The sequence below is a fragment of the Triticum aestivum genome, chromosome 1B (assembly GCF_018294505.1).
Source record: "Triticum aestivum cultivar Chinese Spring chromosome 1B, IWGSC CS RefSeq v2.1, whole genome shotgun sequence".
Taxonomy (NCBI): domain Eukaryota; kingdom Viridiplantae; phylum Streptophyta; class Magnoliopsida; order Poales; family Poaceae; genus Triticum; species Triticum aestivum.
In genome coordinates, this window is record NC_057795.1 from 581,916,380 (window position 1) to 581,929,654 (window position 13,275).

A 13,275-nucleotide genomic window follows, 5' to 3' on the forward strand; every position below is an offset into this window, starting at 1 on the left:
ATGTTCGTGAACAAATGTTCAGGAGTTTCAAAAAAAATGATTTGAAAAAGAATAAGGGAATAGTGAAAAGATAGTTTGCAAATTTGTAAAAACATTTGTTAATTTTTAAAATGTTCTAAAAAATTTTAAAACATGCTCATAAATTCAGAAAAATGTGTAATAAATATAGAAATTATTAATAAATAGTTATTTATTTTCTAAAAGAAATGAAAAAATGAGAAGAAAACTCAAAATTACATTTTTATTAAAAAAACACAGAAGGTTTTGGATCCTTCTTTATCATGGGAACCACACACAATAAAAAGGCAGAAATGGGTTGAACCAATATGTGGCAGCAACACTCTTCAGCAACCCACTGGTGGATCATGTTTTCCGTGTTAGCATCCTGCAAGATGGGAAGTTCCACGATTCCTATTTGCTCCTATTGGCGGTAAAGTGACGTCGAAACACGTGAAATTAAGTGGGGTGTCCTGTTTTAGTAGGCTTTGTTCCTGATTTTGGGAACCATTTAGAAGGTTTCGGTAAAATTTAAAGCTGATTTATTTCGTTTTCCGATATTTCTTTAACTGGTTACTTTTGTTTCTTTTTTCTATTGAAAATTGTTTGAGGTTCAATTTTTCCTGAAATTTCAAAAAAAATTGAAATTTCAAAAATATGATCGCACTTTTTGTTCGCAATTTAAAAAAAATCGAGAATTTTAAAAATATTTGCATTTTAAAAATCATTTGGAATTTTAAGTAGTGTGATGATTTCAAAATTTCTTCAGAAATTCAAAAGGATTCATGTGTTTTCAAAGAATGTTCGTGTTTTCATAAAATGTTTCAAAAACAAAATTCTGAGTTTTTCAAGATTTGTATGTGTTCCCTATAATATATTTTCCATTTTCCTAAAAGATACTATGTGTTTTTAAACAAATTTGGAATTTGAAAATTAAAAAAAAAGAATTTTAAATGATATTCAAGCCTTTTCCAAAAAATATATTAAAATAGACAGAAAATAGCTTGCTGCAGTGCACCCTCTGCCGCTACAGTGCCTGTCCTTTACATTATTGAGTCACTACAGTACACATGAGTTGCCATAACATGCGCAAAAAAGAAAGCAAGACTGTAGCTAATGGACTAGCTCGGCGCCTATGCCTATGCCTTTGGGGGCAATTTGACGCAAAAATCCTTCACATAGGAGCTCCCGGTACTATAGCTAGGGCGCCCCCATATCCAGAAATAAGAGAAGGATGGATGCCGGAGGCTCCTCAGCGATTAGAGCTTCTGGGCCGTCCGATCGTTTTCTTGATTGCGTTCTGGCCGTTGGATCTCGCTCTGGATCGATTTCAGCCGCCGGATCGAAACCCGGCGCTCGCAGACCGTCCGATCTGGACCGATGCGCCCCGGTCGTACCACCGCGTGTAAATAACCTGCCCCGCCGAGGGCATTTCCGTCATTTCGCATACAGGCATATAAATTGCCGTGCCGCCTGTGGAGAAACCCTAGCTGCCTCTCTCCCGCACTCGCGCAGCCCATCTCTCTTCCTCCCGTCACCCCCCTCCTGCCTACTCTCTCGATCCCCACTGTCGCCGCCTCGGTCGCCGGCCGATTCCGGCCGCTCCGGCGAGCTTTGGCGCCACCCAACACACACACAGCTGCTCCTGGATGAGCTCTACTAGCTTCACCGCGTCGATCTACTTTTCCTCACCTCATGCGGTCGGATCGGTCCGTAGGGCGGTTAGGTCTCCGTCAAAGGAGCCGCCTCCTCCCTCGCTCGGCTCACCCCGATTCCCCTCTGTCTTCCTCCCGCCCCTCTCGCCGCCACGCTGCCTCCTCTCCTCCCGTGGCCGTCGAGAGCCCTAGCCGTCACTCCCCGCAGGCCATCCTCCCCGTCCACCGCCGCCACGCCATCGCTGGCACCTACCCGAGGCGTGGCCGCTGCGGGTCAACCGCATCAGGGAGATGGGTGCCACGCTACGGTCGCCGGCCCCCCTCCCTCCACCACTCCCCCACCAGACCGGAGCAGCAGCGCCAGCCGCCAGCAGCCATCCAACTCCTCCCCGTCTCTCCTCCCCTTTTCTTCTCCACGCAAGCGCGAGAGAGGCATCGTCACCAAATTGGGCAAGATTCTCTCTTTCCCGCACGCAACCAATCGCCAGCCAGCCAGCCAGCATCACTCCTTCTCCTGCGGCTATCGTGCGAGGAGAAGAGAGGCTGTTGAGCTCCAGAGGTTTCGCCGTCCGTGGTTCTTGGGGGCTCCGAGCTCGTGAGCTGGCCTGTGTCGTTGCTGCCTAGGTTCTTGGATTGGTGCTCCTGGAGATGCTGTCTGTGAGCTCCCCTTGGATGCACATGAGCCGGAACGTCGTGGATTTGGGCCTGCTCGCCGCCTGCCGCCGCCGCCGCCGCTGGGCCGCGCGCCCGGCGCCCAGGCGGCGCGCGCCATGTGTTTGTTTCATGGCCGCACCCAGCCAGACAGGTTTGTTTGTGTGTCTCTTACCATGCCTTATCTTATCTCTGCTGGTTGGTTCAGAGACGTTCAGTACAACACACTACGCAGCATGCGTCCTGCCTGTAGTACAGCGCTGCTTGGAGTGAAGCTGAGTTATTAAAATTCGTCTGTGCAGGTCTCGCGGCGATCGACGTGCCGGCGGCAGAGACCATTGCTAGCACGGCGGCCGGGGCGGCGAGGCTCCCTGAGCGCATGTCCATCGCTTCACTCTTAGATGTCTTCTCCGACGACCTGCTCAAGCTCAACAACAACCTCAAATCGGTGAGCGCCTTCCCGAGGTCACATCCTCTTTGTTAAGCTCACTCAAAATTAAAATTGCTTTGGAGAAGATGCACCCCTGTGTTTGTGTTGTGTAGGCTGTAGACGTATGAACGAGTAGTTTCCTTTTCCAGTATCTGTTTGGTGGAACCTCATTGATCATGTTATGGAACCACATGGGAAGTTCCTCCGAAACACGCTGCGCTGGTTCTATTCGCACGCTACTTTACTATCCAGGATTTCCCTGGTCCTGAAAACATACAGAAGTCACCTTTGTGCTGTAAAGATTGGTTATAGATGTATAATTGATGAAGTGTATTTTGAAATCAAGTTCTTTACTGGTATTTTAATTGGAGGATTGAAACAATTGTTTGATTATCTTACCAATGTACAGATAGGCTTCACGCATAAGGAGTCAGTGCGTTACAGACAAGAAGCAATGGAAGGTGATGCCACTGCAGTTTATGCGCTCAGGTTTCTCCGCTTTTGTTTGGCCTTCGTCGGGTATAGAACTATTCATGCCTCCTTGCATCCTAATATCCTTACTTGCATTCTACCTTCAGCTATTATTTGAAGTAGCGTATTCATGCATGCATGCTTTACATGCTCTTCTGGCCTATGCCTCGGTGTTTGTGTTGTGATTGACTCTGTAATAAAACCTTATCAAGCGATATACCTTCTTCATTCATGTTACCATAATTGGAATCGACATTATGCTGATGCACTATTGTGTTGTTCTTACCTCGGTGCCACTTGCTAGATTTAAAATGACGTGCTCTATTGTTGCGATGTACCTATGCTGGCTTTATGTTAATAGTATCCTTATTGTTGTCGTGTCAATGGTGTTTTAGTTTTATTTGTAGTGATAATTTGTTGAGCACTGAGAGCATTTTTCCTGTGGAGCGTTGGATCTAGCTAGGTTTTTTTCATACAGTATGGCTTTGTTGTTGAGGAGGGGGATTAGGCCTGCCAAATTTCTTGAGGTCATACGATAATTAGGAGTACCCCACTAGATGCTTTTTTGTTTTAATGTGCCCCTGATTAATGTATGCACAATATATAGTTGTTTGTGGTGGTTTCTGTTTTAGTTTACAACAGCAATAAAGAGCAATTAGACATGACACTTGTTTCTCAGCCTTGATTGTTTGCTTCCGTGCATGCCTTATAGTCTTAAATCTTACATACTTGGTTAGGTTGATATTTCTGTTGCCTAATTCTATTGCTGGCTATTTTTTACAGGCCTTACCTTGAGCTCTCTAGAATGATTGTTGTAGGTGTGCTCTCATCTTCGCGGCATTGTCCACCTCTCCCCTGAGCTCCGCTCAATTCCATGGCTAGGGCCTGCTCTGTGTGCGACAACATCTATCCCAAAAGTGTAGGAGTCCTTGGACAGAGTTGGACTTCGTTGTCGGCAACCTTGCCAATTCCATCTTGTTCGTAGGTATACCAGCTCCCTCTTGTTTCTCTTTTATTCTTTTGTGCAATTCATGATTTATGGACGGGTGATGTGCAATGTTCTTCATGGTAAATTTTTATATTGTTGCTTTATGGTCAATAAAGCTGCAAAAGCGGAGTTTGTTTGTGTGTCTCTTACCATGCCTTATCTTATCTCTGCTGGTTGGTTCAGAGACGTTCAGTACAACACACTACGCAGCATGCGTCCTGCCTGTAGTACAGCGCTGCTTGGAGTGAAGCTGAGTTATTAAAATTCGTCTGTGCAGGTCTCGCGGCGATCGACGTGCCGGCGGCAGAGACCATTGCTAGCACAGCGGCCGGGGCGGCGAGGCTCCCCTGAGCGCATGTCCATCGCTTCACTCTTAGATGTCTTCTCCGATGACCTGCTCAAGCTCAACAACAACCTCAAATCGGTGAGCGAGGTCACATCCTCTTTGTTAAGCTCACTCAAAATTAAAATTGCTTTGGAGCAGATGCACCCCTGTGTTTGTGTTGTGTAGGCTGTAGACGTATGAACGAGTAGTTTCCTTTTCCAGTATCTGTTTGGTGGAACCTCATTGATCATGTTATGGAACCACATGGGAAGTTCCTCCGAAACACACTGCGCTGGTTCTATTCGCACGCTACTTTACTATCCAGGATTTCCCTGGTCCTGAAAACATACAGAAGTCACCTTTGTGCTGCAAAGATTGGTTATAGATGTATAATTGATGAAGTGTATTTTGAAATCAAGTTCTTCACTGGTATTTTAATTGGAGGATTGAAACAATTGTTTGATTATCTTACCAATGTACAGATAGGCTTCACGCATAAGGAGTCAGTGCGTTACAGACAAGAAGCAATGGAAGGTGATGCCACTGCAGTTTATGCGCTCAGGTTTCTCCGCTTTTGTTTGGCCTTCGTCGGGTATAGAACTATTCATGCCTCCTTGCATCCTAATATCCTTACTTGCATTCTACCTTCAGCTATTATTTGAAGTAGCGTATTCATGCATGCATGCTTTACATGCTCTTCTGGCCTATGCCTCGGTGTTTGTGTTGTGATTGACTCTGTAATAAAACCTTATCAAGCGATATACCTTCTTCATTCATGTTACCATAATTGGAATCGACATTATGCTGATGCACTATTGTGTTGTTCTTACCTCGGTGCCACTTGCTAGATTTAAAATGACGTGCTCTATTGTTGCGATGTACCTATGCTGGCTTTATGTTAATAGTATCCTTATTGTTGTCGTGTCAATGGTGTTTTAGTTTTATTTGTAGTGATAATTTGTTGAGCACTGAGAGCATTTTTCCTGTGGAGCGTTGGATCTAGCTAGGTTTTTTTCATACATTATGGCTTTGTTGTTGAGGAGGGGCGTTAGGCCTGCCAAATTTCTTGAGGTCATACGATAATTAGGAGTACCCCACTAGATGCTTTTTTGTTTTAATGTGCCCCTGATTAATGTATGCACAATATATAGTTGTTTGTGGTGGTTTCTGTTTTAGTTTACAACAGCAATAAAGAGCAATTAGACATGACACTTGTTTCTCAGCCTTGATTGTTTGCTTCCGTGCATGCCTTATAGTCTTAAATCTTACATACTTGGTTAGGTTGATATTTCTGTTGCCTAATTCTATTGCTGGCTATTTTTTACAGGCCTTACCTTGAGCTCTCTAGAATGATTGTTGTAGGTGTGCTCTCATCTTCGCGGCATTGTCCACCTCTCCCCTGAGCTCCGCTCAATTCCATGGCTAGGGCCTGCTCTGTGTGCGACAACATCTATCCCAAAAGTGTAGGAGTCCTTGGACAGAGTTGGACTTCCTTGTCGGCAACCTTGCCAATTCCATCTTGTTCGTAGGTATACCAGCTCCCTCTTGTTTGTCTTTTATTCTTTTGTGCAATTCATGATTTATGGACGGGTGATGTGCAATGTTCTTCATGGTAAATTTTTATATTGTTGCTTTATGGTCAATAAAGCTGCAAAATCGGATGCGCAAATTTGAGACCAGTATAACGATAGAGTGCTTGCTAAAAAATAATAACGGTGACATTAGTTGGTTCTCCTGATCTCTGAATGTATGTCTCATATGTGCATGCTGAGTAGATCTGTTTTTTTAAGTAAGACAAGAAAATTCTAAAGCCACCCTTCATGTGCATCGACTGATAAATCCATGTAATACTAAGGACCAAAATCGATTCTCATCAAATATAATTTCTTTCTCACCTTCCCTCACTGCTCAGTCTCTATTTCACTGTAGGACATGCCTGAAGATAGTATGTAACCATAATTTGTTTTCCAGTTTTTGCTCTAATTTATCCCTGTAAAGAGTATCAACGTGCTCTAATTTATAGTGAGGTTTATTCCAGTATTACTAATCGTAGGTGTCACTTTATGCAAGTTATGTTGCTGATGGTAGGCGTCACTCTGGATTTTATAAAACATGATAAGAGCATGGAGATGGATTGCTGCATATATATGCTGCCCACTCTGCCATTTTCTTGATCATGTGTGTAAATTTGAGCCACTGGTTTCATATGTCCTTTATTGTTGTTCCTTTTAATCTCCATATGAGATAGAAGATTCTGGTTGTGCTCTATTAACATGCTTGGGCTCTGTGTGTGTTTTGCAGAAAACATGGTAAGAGCAAGGATGGATTTATGCAAATTCATGTCGTTGATGCGGGATCGCGTCGGCCCTCCCTTGTGCTAGCCAGCCATCAGGAAGCTCCTAGATGTGCTATGCATGACCTCATCCTTGTGCTCATCGGTTGGACGGTGCAAGGCGCAACTCCGATGCAGCGTCGTGGATGTGCGGTGTAGGAAGCGGTTCCTTGCCGGCTGGACGGCGTTCAGGCGCCACCCCGGCGCCCACTGAGTACTGCCTCAGCTACAACCTCCCTCGGTGAGCTCCATCTTCCTCCTGCTCTGCTTCGGCTACTGCATGGGACATGGCCAGGGCTACGATGATCAGTTATGGCTGATATAGGCATGCTCTCGAGCAATTGAGGCACTTGTGGGTATTAATTTGGATCCCCCTCATTTCTTTGAGCCATTTTGATCATGTTCTTATTTTAGTGGCTCTGTCCTTGGATGATCATTTCTGATGAGTGATAACCAGGGCAGTTTCACCGTCATAAGAAAATATTGATCTGGTGATCCATCGAGAAAGAAGAAACGAAGCACCTCACCTGGCTCCTCATAGCTCAGGCACTTTCGGCCGTCGGATCGGTTTCTTGATGCGATTCTGGCTGCCGGATCTCGCTCCGGATTGATCTCAGCCGTAGGATCGAGCCAGAGCTCCTGTAGCCATTAATAGTTACTACCGCGGTGAGATATATCGTGCCACCGCGTTTGAATCACGTGCCCCATTGGTCGGAAGCCATTCTTGCTAGGGCGATGATGATTAGCCGTGGCTGAAATAAGTGTGCCTTTGAGCAATCGAGGCGCCTATGGGTATCAAGTTGGATCCTCCTCCTCGTCTCTAGAATCCTTTTTGATCCTGTGATACTTATTGTTCTGTCCTTGGATGGTCATTCTTGTTGAATGATAACCAGGGCAGATCCACTGTATAAACAGATTGATCTGGTGAAAGAGATGATGGGGGTAGATTATATGATCGAGGAAAGGCGAATCTGAGCCCACTATGCATTGAACACTGAACCCTTCTAATTTTATTTAAAGGTGTTGCTTATTTATGCTCCAGTGTTTATAGCCGTCTTATGTAAAGATTTCTTCTCTCTCATACCTTTGATCTTTTATTGTTTGTTGTTGGTCCTTGATCTAATCTGGTTAAGAGTAAGTTGCACTTTGTTATTCTGGGATAAGCGATGGTTCAGGGTCCTACTTATTTTGGATTATCCTGACTATATGCTTGAATAGAAAATCTACGGTGTCTCAGGCATGTAAATCTAGCTCTTTTAGGCTTATCCTAACCATAGATTTATCCTAATCATATGTTCAGATAAAATAATTCAGGTTCATATCTATGCTCAATTTGAAATTAAAAATGGTATGTGCTTTTTGAATCTGCAATAGTTTCAGCCTATAGGCTTCACTTGTGCTTTTGAATCTGTAGTATTTTCAGCTTAGTTTTAGTTATATGCTTGAACATAATAACTCAAGTTTGTATTTATGTGTGGTAACAAATAAATAAGAGAAGCATTCTTGTAGGCTTTACTTGTGCTTTCGAATCTGTAGTATTTTCAACTTGTTTTTGTTGTATGCTTGAACAGAATAACTCAAGTTTGCATTTATGTGTGCTAACAAATAAATAAGAGAAGCATTTGTTATGTTTGAAGCAACAATAGACTGTACAAGATGGGGTGATTTTTGTCCTACCATACAAAATCAATGAGACAAACCGTTAGTTTTCAATCTCGCTTGTGCATTTCTTGTGTCTTATCTTATAGTTGTCGTTGCTATATGCTTTACTTTGAGAACAGATGGACTCTTTTATGTTGATCTCAAGAGAAATTTGCTTTTTTAGTTTTTCTTAGATGTACTATGATCTGCTGTGAGTCTTGTGGTCCCAATCAGTATGTTTATTTTGGCTTAATTACGAGTTGTCCTGAATCCGACGTTGTCCGCACAACTAGGAGGGGGGTGGAGATGAAATGGGGCCAAATGATCCCGCGGCAACAATAGTAGATCTAAATTCATGTTGCTAGGGTGCAAACTGACCTGAATTCGAGGAAAAATATGGGGATTAAAGTGCCATTTTTTCTGCCAATTCCATATTTCAGCAGCTTTCAGAGACGCATCTTCCTTTTTCAGCAGCGTGCCTCTGTATCATTCGGCGGGCCTCTGTTTCGGAATAGTCATAGAAGATGATTTTTAGATTATTTATTTGGAAACATATATTGCGCATACAACTGAAATCTCCTTATGTTCAAGTTTATTTCAACCACCCTTGGATCCCTTAGTATGATTACTTATATAACCTCATGGTGGAAGCAAGTTTTTTTGGTTCCCTTCAGTCATTTTCGTCATGTGAAATGAGCCGCTCTAAACTGTGATGTAGCTTGAGTATTTATCTGTACATGAAGTCTACAAGTGTCTCTTCCCTGTGTTTTAAGGTCAAGTCTTAGCCAACACATATGGGAAGATAACATAATTTCATCTCATTTTGTCTTCTTGCACCATGGTCCTGTTTTTGTGTAATTATTTTGCATCGTTCCAGTTTGTTGTATGCAGATGCTTATTTTGCAATCTCACAATCCAACTGTAATAGTAGGGAGAAAGATGATGCTATTGTGCTTTATGTCGCAATTCAAAATCTAGAGTCACACTTTTGGTTGATTAATATTTCTGAACCATAATGATTATTCCTCTTTGTTTTATTATATTGTTAGCCAATTAAAAAGAAGTTATTGTAGGTTTATATTTTTTCTGTATGGTATATATTATGCGAGGTATTTCTAACACATCTTGATGTTATTTTAGAATCATCTGACTAGAGTCTTGGTCCTTTGAGTTTGGTTAACTAAAGCATCTGTTATATCGGATATCAAATTATCTACACTTGTACTTAAGATGTAATGTAGCATACTATATTTTCTTTTGTTTGCTTGGTGAGGATTCATCCAGACCTGATCACATGATTATTTGGTGATCGGTTGACATGGTATATTTGTTTATACCTGCCAGGGGGGGTGCAAAACTGGATGGTGGCTCTGTTGTTCTCGGTGATGATCTTGCTGCTACCTCTAGGTATATGGCTTTGATTTGAAGCAAGTGTCTAACAGTATATGCGTCATTGCTGCCTTCTTTTACAAGCTCGTTGTTTGTCCATGAAGTAAATCAACTGATGACCTGGCGGCAGAAGGAGACGGCTCCAATGTGGCTAAAAGGCTCAAGCTGTAGTTCAGGCGGCATTGGAGAGCCTATTCTTTTGGTGTGTCTGTCCACTGCCTTTTCTATCATTAACTACCTTTTGTGCTATACCCAATTTGGTTTTCATTTTAGCTTCTGTTTTTTCAGGATCACACTGTTGGTTATGTGCGTGCTCGAAGTGATCACCTAGCGAATGGACATCGCGACGCGGGTTAGACGGTGAAGCTTCGCTCTAGGTCTATTGTCCCTTTTGTCGTGTCATGCTGTTTATGAATCGATGTTCTGCTCCGCCGACCCCGGGAAACTTTAGTTAGTGTGGTGTTCGCGAAAGATTAATGGCTGTTAGTACTCGGATCTGAATTGGTCTTTGCTTTTGTGTGGGGTCTGTTTAGCTGTTGGTTGCTGGTGAATGTAAGGACATAATTGACTGGCTTATTTAGTATGCTCGTAATGGATTCTATTTCATGTCTCCTCGCTTGTTTTACATGTAACACTGTGCCTGTCGATACTGTGCTTGATCCTGTCTTATAATTTGATGTTGATCTTGAGATCCATTGTGTTTTACTTCTATCGCTATTCAATGTTTATTTTATTTTATTATGATCCTGTGTAAGTGCAAATGCTATACTTGAGTTTCTACTGACATATTGTTACATGCTTCGACAGAACGTTGAGACCGGCACCCTCGCGCCATGGCGCGATCCCGATCTAATATCATATGCAGCGAGACGGTAGGAACCCTTGCTAAAGGGTGGTGTGAGTGGGGAACGACATCCTCTTTTTTTTATTCATTTTTTGTTTTCTTTTTTTTCTACTTCCAAATGTCCTAATAAATATATTTCAAAATTCACTCTACATAAAACATTTGAAAAATGTTGACCAAACATTTGAAAAGTGTTAAATGTCTATAGAGAAAATGTTTATCATGTATACAAATACAATAAAATATGTATGAAACTATTTGATCATGTATTAAAAAAATGTTGATTAAGTATTTGAAAAAAAATGTTGAAAAAGTGCTTGAAAAATGTTAATCAAGCATTTGGAAAATGTTAAATATGTATAGAATTTTTTTGACCATGTATTAAAAAAAATAACCAAGCATATTTTTCAATATGTATAAAAAAATGTAGTAAAAAAATTATGAATTTTTTTATGTACATAAAAATGTTAATCAAGCATTTGAAGAAAATGTTGAGCAAGTATTTAAAAAATGTTTAATGTGTTTAAAAAAATGTTGACCGTGTGCTAAAAAAATGCTAATATTCCATTTAAAGACTGTTTATCAAGCATTTGAAAAATGTTAAATGTGCATAGAAAAAATGTAGATCATATATTAGAAATATTTAAACATGTATTTGGAAAATGTTAAATAGAGCATTTGAAAAGTTTTGAAAGTGTGTATAGAAAAAATGTTGACCATGTATTCAAAAATTTAATCATGTATATGAAAAATGTTAATCAAGAATTTAAAAATGTAAAAATAACTGTATATATAAAATTTTGATCATGTATTATGAAAATACGAAGAAATTATATATTCTGTCAATGAAAGTCCCTCGCGTAAATTGCTTTGAATAGGTAAATCAATCATTTGTCCTTGAGGGTCCGACATTAATCCTCTCATACCTACTAATTGGAATGTATTGGAATAATGTTAAACATGTATTAGAAAAATATTGTTGACATATACAAAAATTGTAGAATAAAAACCAAAAGAAACAAAGAAGACCAAAAAAAATGAAAACCCAAAAAGAAACGAACTGAAACCAAGAGAATGAAAAATAAAACCAAAGAAAGAAATGAAAAAGAAAAGGAAAAACCCCAGAGAAAACTGAACAAGAGAAACGTAAAAAATGATGGAGAAAACCAGCTATTTTACCTCAAGTAGGTCGCACCCTATAGTTTCGTCACGAACACGCTACAGACCTACTGGCTAGAATCATAGCAACGATCGAGGAGACCTGGCTTTGATCCCTAGTTTTGCCCCTTTTTCTCCACTATTTCTTTCATTGGGTGTGTGTTAATGGGCCGAGCCAATTGACAGATGAGATAAAGAAATCCTTCTAACTCGCTTAATGCAAGATATACTCGCCTTGCTCTAGCTAAGGCAACTTGACTTAAATTGCCGACTCATGTTATGTAGCAACCATGGGCCGTAGCAGTTCAGCCTGGCAAAGAGTGGTGGGTTGTAGAGGCGCTTCCGGGGATCCTTCCAACTCGCTTAATGCAAGATATCCTCGCCACGGTCTAGCTATGGCAACTTGACATAAATTGATGACTTGTGTGTTACGTGGTAACTGTGGGCTGTCGCAGTTCGGCCTGGCAAAGAGTGGTGCATTGTAGAGGCACCTCTGGGATCCTTCCAACTCACTTAATACAAGATATACTCGCCACAATCTAGCTAAGGCAACTTGATGTAATTGATGACTCATGTGTTATGTGGTAATTGTGTGATGTAGCCGTTTTGCCTGGCAAATGCTTTATCAACATTTTTCAAATGCAAGATTAACATTTTTTTGTATGCACGATCAACATTTTTTCCATACACATTTAACATTTTCTAAATACTTGATTAACATTTTTGAAAGACATGTTCAACTTTTTTTTCAAATACTTGATTCACACTTTAATATACAATGATAAAAACAATTCATTTTTTTAATGCATGGTCCACACTTCCTCTATACACATTTAATATTTCCAAATGCTTGTTTAAATTTTTTGAAAATAATTTCAACATTCTTTAAATGCTAGATTATATTTTCATATACATGACTAAAATATTTCATTAATTTTTTAATGCATGGTTAACATTTTTTTCTATGAACATTTAACATTTTTCAAATGCATGATTTTATTTGTTGAAACATTATGAAAGTATATTTTTGTAATATATATGTTTAGAATAGTTGAAAGTGTACACAAAACAAAAAAAAAGAATCAAAAGAAGAAAGAAAACATGGAAAACAGAAGAAAAAAAATGAGGCAGTGTCCTTCCGCACACTGGGCCGGCCCATATGCTCATGAAGCATATATATGTTTAAAATTAGAATAATATATATTAGAACAATATATATGTTTAAAATTCATGAGCATTGTTTTGATTTGTAAACATTTTTCTCTGTCTTTCCAAAATCTATTTTATTGTCAAAATTAAAAGATTGTTACTCCCTCGATTGCAATGACTACAACGCGTACTCATCCTAAAATTCAAATTTTACCATAAATTTGACTGGTCAAATGTGGGTTGTA

At 40.5% G+C, this 13,275-nt stretch overlaps 1 long non-coding RNA gene across 8 annotated transcripts; it reads left to right on the forward strand.

Moving 5' to 3' along the window:
• Positions 1-1,495: 1,495 nt before the first annotated feature.
• LOC123139895 (uncharacterized) lies at positions 1,496-10,960 on the forward strand. 8 transcript variants are annotated; one of them, XR_006469693.1, is made up of 12 exons: positions 1,496-2,457; positions 2,606-2,751; positions 3,143-3,252; positions 3,988-4,189; positions 4,470-4,616; positions 5,000-5,109; positions 5,845-6,046; positions 6,819-7,090; positions 9,835-9,897; positions 9,984-10,081; positions 10,168-10,256; positions 10,687-10,960. It is a non-coding gene; the product is annotated as an uncharacterized lncRNA (long non-coding RNA). The 8 variants fall into 8 exon arrangements; XR_006469694.1 differs by having other exon boundaries at positions 10,168-10,239; positions 10,687-10,959; XR_006469692.1 differs by lacking the exon at positions 10,687-10,960 and having other exon boundaries at positions 4,470-4,625; positions 10,168-10,490.
• The last annotated feature ends 2,315 nt before the right edge of the window (positions 10,961-13,275 follow it).